This window comes from Pan paniscus, chromosome 1, assembly GCF_029289425.2.
Source record: "Pan paniscus chromosome 1, NHGRI_mPanPan1-v2.0_pri, whole genome shotgun sequence".
In the NCBI taxonomy this organism is placed as follows: Eukaryota; Metazoa; Chordata; class Mammalia; order Primates; family Hominidae; genus Pan; species Pan paniscus.
In genome coordinates, this window is record NC_073249.2 from 129,729,366 (window position 1) to 129,745,142 (window position 15,777).

The 15,777-nt window shown below is 36.9% G+C and overlaps 1 protein-coding gene across 6 annotated transcripts in view; it reads left to right on the forward strand.

Moving 5' to 3' along the window:
• Positions 1–15,777, forward strand: part of DPYD (dihydropyrimidine dehydrogenase) — an 840,660-nt gene that overhangs the window by 620,300 nt on the left and 204,583 nt on the right. The window lies entirely within an intron of this gene.

Here is a 15,777-nt window from a genome sequence, read left to right on the forward strand (position 1 = left end):
GACAATTTATGGATATCACTAGTCCTTTGAAAAGGAAACAGGTGTGAGTTAGGCAAGGATAAAATTAAGTTCTCGATTTTGAAATGTTATGTTTTTCTTCTTAACTTTGTGTAGACACTAGCATATTGAGAAATAACAGCTCTCTTCTAGGACAGTGCTTACATGCAAATTTACCTAGTTATGTTCTCAAACCCTTAAAGTGTGGGAAACAGCAGTGCTGGTAGCTTACTGCTCTTCTCTCTTAATTTACTGCTTTCTTGCCATCCCCAGACAATGCTATCGTTTTATTAGTGGAAGGGAGGAGATAACCAATGATGTGGAGATATGCTATTTCAATGCAGTGTCCCTGCTGTTAGCACTGTTAAACTATGCACTGAGCTCTTCCAAAGTCATCTTTATAGACTGTTCATGATATTATTCATCAATCCTGGAAGCTGCTTGAAACCTTCTTCTGACAGACAAATGTCCTGATGTGCATTCCCGAAAATTTAGTACCATGTGAATGGCTGGTAGAAAACACCTCAAATTCCAAGAGGTCCTTAAGTGTGGGGCATAGTAAACCTTTGAGACACATACACGGTATCTGATACTTGAAGGTGGAGACTGCCAGGGTTATACACGAGTGATGATAAGAGTTGTTATCAGAATAGAGAAGAGAAAGGAATTTGGTCAGGCCAGCTTAACTTTACTTGCTGTGCTTTTGGAGAGTCCAACGTTTCAATTCAATTCAGTGAAAAAATGTTGGATTGGAAAGTGTACTGAAGATTTTATATACAGTACATTATTTCTGTGGTTTTCAAATTGTTATGCTTACAAATACCCTACAATTAAAATGTTATAAACCATATACTCCTCATTCATTTTAGTTGACCTGAGAATTTTAGCAGTAAGTTCAAGTGCTAGCAAAAGACATGATCCCCCATGTTTTGCAAATATGAATTCTTTAACTGAAATTGTTTCAGCATTTTTTAAATAAACCTACTAGGAATAAATAACACCACTGTGCTTTTTTATATTTATCATCACCCATTTAAAAATTCATAAACATGCTCTAACAAAGAGTGGGAAGTTTTGCCTCTTTTTTTTCTCCTTAAACTCATATTTTAAAACAATTTCTCCATCAAATTTTATCCTTTTTTATGTTTCTTTTTAAACTTGAACATCTTAAGGATCCTCTTTGGAAGTACTCTTTACCAAAATATATATCTATAAATGGACTTTTACATTTTAAAAATTCCTAGATTCAGTCTTTAAATGATAAATTATTTCCTGTATTGTTAGAATTTATAATTTATACTTTATCAAAACAACATGAATATATCATAAATATTGACAATTATTCAAAATAAAAGTGAATTTTATTGAAGATTCATTTATTAATGAGAAACATATGGCTTTTAAAATAATTTGATCATGTATCTATCAAGACATATTATTCTTAAATAGAGTTTATCATCAGTTTTATTCTTTTTTTTTTAGGTGTAGACACTGAAAATCCTTGTTTATCTAAATAAATAAACTGGAAGGAGTTTATTATAGTCATTTTACCTAAATATTTGAACACCTTCTCCATTGTAAGCCTAAAATTAGTTAGCGATCTTCACCAAAAGTGATTAAGCAACTTGATGACTTGCTCTTTCTATTTTATTGAAATCAGAAACCTGGGTTTTACCTGATTTGCAAGAATTTTTGTCACTCAATCATTAGAATCAATCATTTTCTCAAAACCAACACCAATATTTTGAATTATTTTGTTTGGTACCCCCAAATTTTTATATTCTATATATATGTTATTGTAATATTTGAGATCAATGAAAAATATGCTTTTTTTTCGAAAGTAAGGGAAGGACTGTTGAAACAGAGGAGTTGAGACAGAAGAACCAGCGGGATGCCTTGATTGCATTGTTTCTCAGGCATACAAAATTTAAGACATCATACATATGGAAATTGGGAAACTAGAAAATGATTCCCTTAAAATCAGTTTACTTGTGGGATATATAGATTTCTGTGTAAAGTGTAACTCTCTGTGTGTATACTCTGTGAGAAAACCACTAACATATTTCACTTAATCTTCACACAACTTTATGACAACTAAGCAATACCTTGGTTTTCCTTTTTATATAAACTTAACTATGTCTCTTACAGTAGCACTGGCAATTTTAAGAAAATTATCAGGCTGAGAGCGATGGCTCACACGTGGAATCCCAGCACTTCGGGAGGCTGCGGCGGGCAGATTGCTTGAGCCCAGGAGTTTGAGACTAGCCTGAGCAACATGGTGAAACCCTGTCTCTACCAAAAACACAAAACTTAGCCTGCCATGGTGACATGCGCCTGTAGTCCCAGCTACTCCTGAGGCTGAGGTGGGAGGAGCGATTGAGTCTGGGAGGTCGATGCTGCAGTGAGCCAAGATTGCTCCCATGCACTCCAGCCTGGGCAAAAGAGTGAGACCCTATCAAAAAAAAAAGTTATTTATGGATTTATAAATCTCAGTATTTAAGTTAATATGTGCTCTTTTTGGTATTTGGAAATTTATGTTGACAGACTTTTGTATTGCTAGAAAATTGATCAGCATTTCTGCATTCCTCAGCAGCACTGGCTATTCAAGCAATGCATAGCAGCTGTGTGGGAATATCGAGGCCTTTGAATAATACAATCTTTATATGCCCAGAACTTTATTGAACACTTTGTATGCATTCTTATTTAAATAACCCCGGGAGGTGGATACCATTGGGCCCATTCTGCAGACTTAGAGACTCAAGTCTAGATACTTAAGAAACTTGCCAGAGTTTACATAACCAGGACATGTCATAGTCTGGGTTCATACTCAGATCTTTCTCCAAAATGAACTCTTAGGCATTTTTATTAATATCAGAGATTAACATCTGTCATATCTGTCTAAATATAGTATACTCATTAAATTCTAATAGTCTACAAGTGTCACTTACTAATCTAACATTTATTCTCTCTGGTTTTGAAAAGCTGCCAGTGTACTCTTCTGTGACCCTTGTTAAAATTATGGGCCCATATTACCTGTTTCACTCAGTCTCTATCTTGGAAAATTGAGTCAGATAGGTAAATTAGGGAAACATTCTTGGATTCGTTTCAAGGAACAAAAATGAGAGGCATCATTCAGGCATTTTTCTTGAAGTGTAAGCATGCAGCTAGAAATGTAGCTGCCATCAATATAGTAATAAAAAAAACCTTATTTCTTACTGCCTTGGATGAACCGTCTGAGCACTCAGTCTAACTGTGATGCCAAGAGCAACTTTGGATGTCCTTCTTAATTTCTTCTTTGTAATCCTGAGTAAGTTACAAATACCTGTGTTCCTGCATATGTCTCACCTTCTTTTTGAACAGATTCATCTTTTTCCCCAAAGCAGCATCATCTCTTTTATAATTTCAACTGAGCTTGCAAAAGCCTAGTAAGTAATTCAGATATGCTACCTTTTCATTAGGTGAGGAAAAAGAGAAGGACATTTTGAAGCGGTGAGGTAGGGAAGAAATTAAGATTTAAAAAAACTATACTAAGTCCTTTCTGAAGTGAAAAAGGAGCTCACACTGTTTCTCATTTCTCCTGGTTTACAACAAAACGATATATAATATAAATAAACAAAAATAAACAAGAAGGTTAAACTGTCTTAGCACATATCTGTCATGATATGGTGTGAGAAATGTTAATTAGTGTGTATTAATTTGAAAAGAAGTGTATGGAACAGAAACCATGAGTCCAAGGAATGTTCCTAATTAGTCTCAGTTCATTTAGCACATTCGGTTGATGACTGACCTGTTTGGATTATAAACATCTCAAAAGCAAGAGCCGTTGTTTCCTTCATATCGACTCCTCCAGAATTTATGAAAGTTTCAGGGACATAGTAGACATGTAAGAAACCCCATTTTATTCTTAATATTCAGTTGCATACAAGCAGGAGCATTTAGTGATTGGACTGGTTTTTTTTTGTTTGTGACAGACTGTCACTCAGTCACCCAAGCTGGAGTTCAGTGGTGTGATCTCTGCTCACTGCAACCTCCACCTCCTGTGTTCGAGCGATTCTCATGCCTCAGCCTCCCGAGTAGCTGGGATTACAGACTCACACCACCATGCTGGCTAATTGCTAATTTTTGTATTTTTAGTTGAGATAGGGTTTTGCCGTGTTGGCCAGTCTGGTCTCAAACTCCTGACCTCAGGTGATCCATCTGCCTCAGCCCCCCAAAGTGCTGAGATTACAGGCATGAGCCACCACACCCGGCCTGGACTGACTTTTAATCTTTGCCAGCCATCTTGATTTTGCTGTTGAGCTTTGGAAACTTAGTAAGAAATTCTAGCTAATAGAATATAGGCCATCTTACTATGTGTCAGATGTCAGATGCTGGGAGCTTTTCACATGTTATGCTATTTAATCAGTACAACAAACCAATCAGGTGGGCACAATTAGGGGCCTGCTTTATTGAAAGATAAACTGAGACACAGAAAGGTCAAGTAAATTCTATAACATCACACAGCTGGTATCCAGGTATATGGGAATCTCTACTGTCTGATTCTTCATACTGTACTCTTAACCACTGTGCTTCAGCTGCCCCCTCTCCATTGCCTCATTCTGTATTAATTTATTCTATTAAGCTTTTGTAATGTCTTAACATATTGTAGGATGAAAATATATAGTCACTTTTGTAATTAACAAAAAAATTGACTGAAAACAATCTATAAATATAACACTAAGATTAATCACTGTTTTAAAAAAATTCACAGTAATGACAGGTCACAATTACACTGTAAGTGGTCTAGTAAACCTCTCCATATTCCTATTAACCTCTGTGCTTCATGCATTTCTCATATTAATATACTGAGAAATAACACAAAGAAACATATGTACTTTTCAAGGCAGATGCCAAAGGTTTAATGGATCAAATTATTTCTATGTTGGATTTTTATTCAATATTTCCAAACATTTGGTCTTTTTTTTAGTTTACTCCAATACTAAAATGAAATTATAAATTTCTCTATTAAGTAGTTAAAATGAAAACATAATAGAAATGAATTAGGCCAACAACAATGCCTTGTGTCATTGAAATATCTTTTTACCCTAGTGTTCCCAGATCCCCAAACACTTGTTTTAATAGCAAGCTTATACTAGATGAGGGTGTGGTAATATTTTGTAGAAATAGTGTGTGCGTGTGTGTGTGTGTGTGTGTGCGCGCGCACGCATGTGTGTTTGTGTCTGGGTGTTTGTTCCTTGTACATTATTTGAAATCACTCTCAAAGACCTTTCTTTAGTTTCACCCTTTTTATATAGGCTTGTGATATGGTTTGGCCGTGTCCCCACCCAAATCTCATCTTGAACTGTAGTTCTCATAATCCCCACATGTCATGGGAGGGACCCAATGGCAGGTAATTGAATCATGGGGGCAGTTACCTCTATGCTGTTCTCTTGATAGTGAGTGAGTTCTCACAATATCTGATGGTTTTATAAGGGGCTTTTCCCCCACTTCACTCTGCGCTTCTCCTTGCTGCCAACACGTGAAGAAGGACATGTTTGCTTCCCGTTCTGACATGATTGTAAGTTTCCTGAGGCCTCCCCAGCCCTGCAGGACTGTGAGTGAATTAAATCTCTTTCTTTTATACATTACCCAGTCTCGGGTATGCCTTTAATAGCAGCATGAGAACAGACCAATGTAGCTTATAATACAGCAGAGGTCACTGAAGTCTTTAGTGTGATAATAGTCACCTGAGGAGCTTTTCAAATACACAGATTCTTGGAATTAGACCATCTAATTCAGTAGATGTTTGTTAAGGCCAAGCATATATATTTTCAATTAGCATCTCAGAGGATTCTGATACATGCAACTTTAGTCCCCACTTTGAAAGGAAAAAAAATAAAACCTAATGTGGGGTATAACATATTATAATTTTGTGTAAAAAAAATTTAAGATGTTTAAGGAGAATGAAATGAAAAATATAGATCTTTGGTAAGTTAAATTTAGTCAATGATCATTCTAGTACTAGTAAATCAAATATAGGAATTTAGGGTTTTTTTGGGGTTTATTTTATTTTATTTATTTTATTTTATTATACTTTAAGTTTTAGAGTACATGTGCACAATGTGCAGGTTAGTTACATATGTATACATGTGCCATGCTGGTGTGCTGCACCCATTAACTCATCATTTAGCATTAGGTATATCTCCTAATGCTATCCCTCCCCACTCTCCCCACCCCACAACAGTCCCCAGAGTGTGATGTTCCCATTCCTGTGTCCATGTGTTCTCATTGTTCAATTCCCACCTATGAGTGAGAACATGGGGTGTTTGGTTTTTTGTCCTTGCGATAGTTTACTGAGAATGATGATTTCCAATTTCATCCATGTCCCTACAAAGGACATGAACTCATCATTTTTTATGGCTGCATAGTATTCCATGGTGTATATGTGCCACATTTTTTTAATCCAGTCTATCATTGTTGAACATTTGGGTTGGTTCCAAGTCTTTGCTATTGTAAATAGTGCCGCAATAAACATACGTGTGCATGTGTCTTTATAGCAGCATGATTTATAGTCCTTTGGGTATATACCCAGTAATGGGATGGCTGGGTCAAATGGTATTTCTAGTTCTAGATCCTTGAGGAATCACCACACTGACTACCACAAGGGTTGAACTAGTTTACAGTCCCACCAACAGTGTAAAAGTGTTCTTATTTCTCCACATCCTCTCCAGCACCTGTTGTTTCCTGACTTTTTAATGATTGCCATTCTAACTGGTGTGAGATGGTATATCATTCTGGTTTTCATTTGCATTTCTCTGATGGCCAGCAATGGTGAGCATTTTTTCATGTGTTTTTTGGCTGCATAAATGTCTTCTTTTGAGAAGTGTCTGTTCATGTCCTTCACCCACTTTTTGATGGGGTTGTTTGTTTTTTTCTTGTAAACTTGTTTGAGTTCATTGTAGATTCTAGATATTAGCCCTTTGTCAGATGAGTAGGTTGTGAAAATTTTCTCCCATTTTGTAGGTTGCCTGTTCACTCTGATGGTAGTTTCTTTTGCTATGCAGAAGCTCTTTAGTTTAATTAGATCCCATTTGTTAATTCTGGCTTTTGTTGCCATTGCTTTTGGTGTTTTAGACATGAAGTCCTTGCCCATGCCTATGTCATGAATGGTAACACCTAGGTTTTCTTCTAGGGTTTTTATGGTTTTAGGTCTAACGTTTAAGTCTTTAATCTATCTTGAATTAATTTTTGTATAAGTTGTAAGGAAGGGATCCAGTTTCAGCTTTCTATATATGGCTAGCCAGTTTTCCCAGCACCATTTATTAAATAGGGAATCCTTTCCCCATTGCTTGTTTTTCTCAGGTTTGTCAAAGATCAGATGGTTGTAGGTATGCGGCATTATTTCTGAGGGCTCTGTTCTGTTCCATTGATCTATATCTCTGTTTTGGCACCAGTACCATGCTGTTTTCGTTACTGTAGCCTTGTAGTATAGTTTGAAGTCAGGTAGCATGATGCCTCCAGCTTTGTTCTTTTGGCTTAGGATTGACTTGGCAATGCGGGCTCTCTTTTGGTTCCATATGAACTTTAAAGTAGTTTTTTCCAATTCTGTGAAGAAAGTCATTGGTAGCTTGATGGGGATGGCATTGAATCTATAAATTACCTTGGGCAGTATGGCCATTTTCACAATATCGATTCTTCCTACCCATGAGCATGGAATGTTCTTCCATTTGTATCCTCTTTAATTTCATTGAGCAGTGGTTTGTAGTTCTCCTTGAAGAGGTCCTTCACGTCCCTTGTAAGTTTGGTCCCTAGGTATTTTATTCTCTTTGAAGCAATAGTGAATGGGAGTTCACTCATGATTTGGATCTCTGTTTGTCTGTTATTGGTGTATAAGAATTCTTGTGATTTGATTTTTGTACATTGATTTTGTATCCTGAGATTTTGCTGAAGTTGCTTATCAGCTTACGGAGATTTTGGGCTGAGACAATGGGGTTTTCTAGATATACAGTCATGTCATCTGAAAACAGGGACAATTTGACTTCCTCTTTTCCTAATTGAATACCCTTTATTTCCTTCTCCTGCCTGATTGCCCTGGCCAGAACTTCCAACACTATGTTAAATAGGAGTGGTGAGAGAGGGCATCCCTGTCTTGTGCCAGTTTTCAAAGGGAATGCTTCCAGTTTTTGCCCATTCAGTATGATATTGGCTGTGGGTTAGTCATAGATAGCTCTTATTATTTTGAGATACGTCCCATCAATACCTAATTTATTGAGAGTTTTTAGCATGAAGGGTTGTTAAATTTTGTCAAAGGCCTTTTCTGCATCTACTGAGATAATCATGTGGTTTTTGTCTTTGGTTCTGTTTATATGCTGGATTACATTTATTGATTTGCATATGTTGAACCAGCCTTGCATCCCAGGGATGAAGCCCACTTGATCATGGTGGATAAGCTTTTTGATGTGCTGCTGGATTTGGTTTGCCAGTATTTTATTGAGGATTTTTGCATCAATGTTCATCAAGGATATTGGTCTAAAATTCTCTTTTTTGGTTGTGTCTCTGCCTGGCTTTGGCATCAGGATGATGCTGGCCTCATAAAATGAGATAGGGAGGATTCCCTCTTTTTCTATTGATTGGAATAGTTTCAGAAGGAATGGTACCAGCTCCTCCTTGTACCTCTGGTAGAATTCGGCTGTGAATCCATCTGGTCCTGGACTCTTTTTGGTTGGTAAGCTATTGATTATTGCCACAATTTCAGAGCCTGTTATTGGTCTATTCAGAGATTCAACTTCTTCTTGGTTTAGTCTTGGGAGGGTGTATGTGTTGAGGAATTTATCCATTTCTTCTAGATTTTCTAGTTTATTTGTGTAAAGGTGTTTGTAGTATTCTCTTATGGTAGTTTGTATTTCTGTGGGATCAGTGGTGATATCCCCTTTATCATTTTTTATTGCGTCTATTTGATTCTTCTCTCTTTTCTTCCTTATTAGTCTTGCTAGCAGTCTATCAATTTTGTTGATCCTTTCAAAAAACCAGCTCCTGGATTCATTAATTTTTTGAAGGGTTTTGTGTGTCTCTATTTCCTTCAGTTCTGCTCTGATTTTAGTTATTTCTTGCCTTGTGCTAGCTTTTGAATGTGTTTGCTCTTGCTTTTCTAGTTCTTTTAGTTGTGATGTTAGGGTGTCAATTTTGGATCTTTCCTGCTTTCTGTTGTGGGCATTTAGTGCTATAAATTTCCCTCCACACACTGCTTTGAATGTTTCCCAGAGATTCTGGTATGTTGTGTCTTTGTTCTCGTTGGTTTCAAAGAACATCTTTATTCCTGCCTTCATTTCATTATGTACCCAGTAGTCATTCAGGAGCAGATTGTTCAGTTTCCATGTAGTTGAGCGGTTTTGAGTGAGTTTCTTAATCCTGAGTTCTAGTTTGATTGCACTGTTGTCTGAGAGACAGTTTGTTATAATTTCTGTTCTTTTACATTTGCTGAGGAGAGCTTTACTTCCAAGTATGTGGTCAATTTTGGAATAGGTGTGGTGTGGTGCTGAAAAAAATGTATACTCTGTTGATTTGGGGTGGAGAGTTCTGTAGATGTCTATTAGGTCCGCTTGGTGCAGAGCTGAGTTGAATTCCTGGGTATCCTTGTTAACTTTCTGTCTCGTTGATCTGTCTGATGTTGACAGTGGGGTGTTAAAGTCTCCCATTATTATTGTGTGGGAGTCTAAGTCTCTTTGTAGGTCACTCACGACTTGCTTTATGAATCTGGGTGCTCCTGTATTGGGTGCATATATATTTAGGATAGTTAGCTCTTCTTGTTGAATTGATCCCTTTACCATTATGTAATGGCCTTCTTTGTCTCTTTTGATCTTTGTTGGTTTAAAGTCTGTTTTATCAGAGACTAGGATTGCAACCCTTGCCTTTTTTTGTTTTCCATTTGCTTGGTAGATCTTCCTCCATCCTTTTATTTTGAGCCTATGTGTGTCTCTGCACGTGAGATGGGTTTCCTGAATACAGCACACTGATGGGACTTGATTCTTTATCTAATTTGCCAGTCTGTGTCTTGCAAGGGGCCAGGGAGTTCCCTCTCCTAGTCAAAGAAAGGGGTGACAGATGGCACCTGGAAAATCAGGTCACTCCCACCCTAATACTGTGAGTTTCCGACGGGCTTAAAAAATGGCGCACCAGGAGATTACATCCCGCACTGGCTCGGAGGGTCCTACACCCACAGATTCTCACTGATTGCTAGCACAGCAGTCTGATATCAAACTGCAAGGCGGCAGCGAGGCTGGGGGAGGGGCGCTCGCCATTGCCCAGGCTTGCTTAGGTAAACAAAGCAGCCGGAAAGCTCCAACTGGGTGGAGCCCACCACAGCTCAAGGAGGCCTGCCTGCCTCTGTAGGCTCCACCTCTGGGGGCAGGGCACAGACAAACAAAAAGACAGCAGTAACCTCTGCAGACTTAAATGTCCCTGTCTGACAGCTTTGAAGAGAGCAGTGGTTCTCCCAGCACGCAGCTGGAGATCTGAGAATGGGCAGACTGCCTCCTCAAGTGGGTCCCTGACCCCTGACCCCCGAGCAGCCTAACTGGGAGGCACCTCCCAGTAGGGGCAGACTGACTGCTCACAGGGCCGGGTACTCCTCTGAGACAAAACTTCCAGAGGAACGATCAGACAGCAGCATTCGCGGTTCATGAAAATCCGCTGTTCTGTGGCCACCAGTGCTGATACCCAGGCAAACAGGGTCTGGAGTGGACCTCTAGCAAACTCCAACAGACCTGCACCTGAGGGTCCTGTCTGTTAGAAGGAAAACTAACAAACAGAAAGGACATCCACACCAAAAACCCATCTGTCCATCACCATCATCAAAGACCAAAAGTAGATAAAACCACAAAGATGGGGAAAAGGAAAAAACAGAGCAGAAAAACTGGAAACTCTAAAAAGCAGAGTGCCTCTCCTCCTCCAAAGGAACGCAGTTCCTCATCAGCAACGGAACAAAGCTGGGCAGAGAATGACTTTGACGAGTTGAGAGAAGAAGTCTTCAGATGATCAAACTACTCCGAGCTACAGGAGGAAATTCAAACCAAAGGCAAAGAAGTTGAAAACTTTGAAAATAATTTAGACGAATGTATAACTAGAATAACCAATACAGAGAAGTGCTTAAAGGAGCTGATGGAGCTGAGAGCCAAGGCTCGAGAACTACGTGAAGAATGCAGAAGCCTCAGGAGCCGATGCGATCAACTGGAAGAAAGGGTATCAGTGATGGAAGATGAAATGAATGAAATGAAGCCAGAAGGGAAGTTTAGAGAAAAAAAGAATAAAAAGAAACGAACAAAGCCTCCAAGAAATATGGGACTATGTGAAAAGACCAAATCTACTTCTGATTGGTGTACCTGAAAGTGACGGGGAGAATGGAACCAAGTTGGAAAACACTCTGCAGGATATTATCCAGGAGAACTTCCCCAATCTAGCAAGGCAGGCCAACATTCAGATTCAGGAAATACAGAGAACGCCACAAAGATACTCCTTGAGAAGAGCAACTCCAAGACACATAATCGTCAGATTCACCAAAGTTGAAATGAAGGAAAAAATGTTAAGGGCAGCCAGAGAGAAAGGTCGGGATACCCACAAAGGGAAGCCCATCAGACTAACAGCGGATCTCTCAGCAGAAACTCTACAAGCCAGAAGAGAGTGGGGGCCAATATTCAACATTCTTAAAGAAAAGAATTTTCAACCCAGAATTTCATATCCAGCCAAACTAAGCTTCATAAGTGAAGGAGAAATAAAATCCTTTACAGACAAGCAAATTCTGAGAGATTTTCTCACCACCAGGCCTGCCCTAAAAGAGCTCCTGAAGGAAGCACTAAACATGGAAAGGAACAACCGGTTCCAACCACTGCAAAATCATGCCAAATTGTAAAGATTATCGAGACTAGGAAGAAACTGCATCAACTAACGAGCAAAATAACCAGCTAACATCATAATGACAGGATGAAATTCACACATAACAATATTAACTTTAAATGTAAATGGACTAAATGGTCCAATTAAAAGGAATTTAGGTTTTAAGTGATTGGACACTCGGGTGGACTCTCCAAAAGTCTCACTAAAATATATGAAGACATAGAGGATAAACAAAAATTTAATGAGATGGGAGAATTGCCTGAGCCTAGGAGGCAAAGGTTGTGGTGAGCTGAGATTATGCCACTGCACCCCAGCCTGGGTAACAGAAAGAGACCCTGTCTCAAAAAAAAAAAAAAAAAAACAAATTAAAGGAACAATAAAAAGTTGACTTTCAGCCAATTGTCAGAATGGCCAAGAAATTTTCACAAATATTCCATTTAGTGAACTTCACATATGGATTTAAACTTTGAGTGATGGGATTCAGCAGTAGTAGTCCTTCTTTACTACTCCTAATTTCTGACCAGGTATTTCTGAGGGTATGTATGTATGAGGGTATGTATGATTCTGAGGGTATGTATGATTGTATACATCAAAGAGCAATTATAAGGATACTGTAATAAGTGGTTCAGGTTTTATTTTTTGTGTTTGTTTTCTAAACTATGAATAGATAAAAATAGAGAAATGAAGCACTTGGCACTTTTATACCTACTTTAAGGCAAGCAGGATTGCTCTTGTTCTGATGCCATAGGATAGAACCTACAGTGAAGGAAGCCTCTTCATTTCTCTTCATTTCTGCGAGCAAGCAGTTGTTGGAAGCAATGCCTAATGTTTAAGAGGTCTAATTTTCAGAAGCCATGATCTTCAAGTAGAATCAGAGACTTCAAGTTTCCTGTCTATTTACTGTGAATTTTGTAGTTTACATATATCCCTTCTATACAGAGTGTTAGAGGTCAAGGCAAGGAGGAAAAGTTAAAACTCTCCACCTTTAGTCTTGTAGAGTCCCATAAAAATCTGCTAGATTCTGCCAATTTGGCTTTGATCCAGACCCGTTAGCATCAATGTTATGTGTGTCTCTAGTCCTGAAAAGGGGATTTTCCCAAACAAGCAGACAGAAAAAGCAGGGCAATTCACACTGGGTTGAAACAAGAAGATACAGAATGGATAGGAAAATACGTGGGAAATGGAAAGACAATACAGAATCAAAAATACAGCAGCACAAATAAAATACACATTGCTGTTGTGACAGAGCAGAATTGAGATCATGGAAAATTGAATGTGTTGTGAAGGATAGCCATAGGAATTTCTCCAGAAAATGTAGAAAAATATGACAGAGTAATCAAAATTATGAAAGAGAAGGTGACGATGAGACAACCCAAAATGAATTCATGATGAAGTAGCAGGATGGGAGTGGGGGAGCAGAATAATGAATATACATTTATATTTATAAATGAAATTGATCTAAAACTTTTATTTGATGCTTTAAAAAATTGACTAGCAATTAATTTTATATTAACTGCTAGTAAATTAAATTCAACAGCACATTAAAAGATATAGCCATCTTGACCAAAGAAGAATATTCCAGGAATGCAAAGATGGCTTAATATTGTGAACATTATTAACATAATATACTATATAACTGTATCCAATATGAAAAAACTTAATTCTTTTGAAATGATCTGGAAACTCATTCTAAAATTTCAGTATCACTTTCTGTTTAAAATCTTAGAAAACTAAAAGTAGTTTATGATAAATATTAATTTTGAGAATATACATCATAAACCAAAAGTCAAACTCACACTTAATGAGTGAGTTTAATATTAAAAATAGTTCCATTAAAATAAAAGTCAAGACAAAGATATATACCATGAACATTGTTATTTAATATTGTTGTGAAAGTTATGTGTGACACATGTAACATGAAAGAAGTGACGTATCATTCTAGAAAATACCATTATTGTTAATAGAGATGCTCTGTTCACATACCTAGGAAATGTGAAGAGTTAATTTAAATCTCAGAATTAATTAAAGTATAAGATAGTGAGATGATAATGGTGATGCTTAAGGTATTATATCAGCTGCCTTTTATTAAGGAGATTTTGTGTACCAGGCTCTGAGTTAGGCAGCTTTCACAAAGAATCATTTTATAAATGAGAAAAACAATACCAAGGCCTGAGGTCCATTGGTACTTGAGGTCAGATCTGACTGATTACAAGGCTTATACTCTTGGACCCAGTGTTCCACTGTACAGTAGACATACAAACAATTGCTTTCCTATACACCAGCATTCAAACTAGCAAAAATGAAGTATAAAACACTTATCCTTAAATAATATATGGGACTGAAAGAAACAACGTAACTACTTCAGCATAGAGAAGCAGCTTTGAATATATGACAAAACACAATATGTTCTTATAGTAGAAGACTCATAGTAAATATGGCATTTATTTCAAATTGAGTTATATTAAATTGAGTTATAATAAAAGACTCATGGCATTTAGTTCAAATTAGAAATAAATATGGCATTTATTTCAAATTAAGTCAATTACAAAATTGAAATGAGCTTTTTTCTAAGACACATAAAATTACTTTAAAATTTCGGAGCAAGAGGAAACAGGAAAAAATCACTAAGCAACTTTTTCAACTAGATGAAAGGTGAAAAAGGACATACATAACAGATTATTTAAACCAATTTCAAAATTATAATAACTAAGACAATGTTTTCTGGCACAAGAACCAGTAGATTAAACCAATGGAACAGAGAACTCTGAAATAGTCTTGGTATTTCCAAGAATATCGCATATAAAAGAAGACACTCAAACCAATTGTCAGGGAAAAAAAAGATGTTTTATTAAACAGATAATCAATGGATAAGTTAGCCATTTATTTAGAAAAAAGTCTAAGTATTAACTTTTCTTCATACTATGTATCAAAATAAATTATAGAATAAAATTTTAACAATTGTACTAAATTAAACTATTAAAAAAGAAAGAAAAAAGATAGGTGTATGTTTATCCTATTTGAAAATCATTTCACCATAAAGACACATGCATACATGTGTTCATCACAGCACTATTCACAATAGCAAAGACATGGAAACAGCCTAGATGCCCATCAGCAGTGGACTGAATAAAGAAAATGCGGTATATAAACACCATGGAATACTACACAGCATATGAAAGTGAAATCATGGCGTTTGCAACAACATGGATGAAGCTGGAGGCCATTATCCTAAGCAAATTAACATAGAAGCAGAAAACCAAATACCGCTCTCACTCAGAAGTGGGAACTAAACACTAAGTACACATGGACATAAAGAAGGGAGCAATAGACACTGGGGCCTATTTGAGAGAGGAGGTTAGGAGGAGGGTGAGGATAGAAACTACCTATGATGATTAACTAGGTGACAAAATTCTCTATACACCAAACCCATGCAACATGCAATTTGTACATGTAACAAACCTGCACATGTACCCCTTGAACCTAAAATAAATGTTGGCAAGAAAAAAGTTGAATTTTATTTTAAAAATTTTATACTAGTAAATTAGCTTCTGTCTAGTCAAATAAACTAGTGTATCTAGAAAATATATGATTTTCTGCTTTTGTCTATTAGAGTCATAAAATAATATTAATGTATTTCCTAATATTAAACAACCTCTGCATCTCTGAAAAAAAAGAGAAAATGGTAAAGGAAAGCTTTGTAAAGATAAAATAAATGGAAAAATATCAGTGAAAATATTGCAAATATTTGACTGCATATTGTCTTTAAATTTTTATATATCAAAAAAAGAACAAAATTAGAAGACGAATATGAAACAGTGTTCATAAGACAATAATAATGCAGTTGCTTCAGAATCAAGGTCTATGACTTCTCATTCAGAGAGTATGATGTCATAAAATAGCTATATCCTCAAC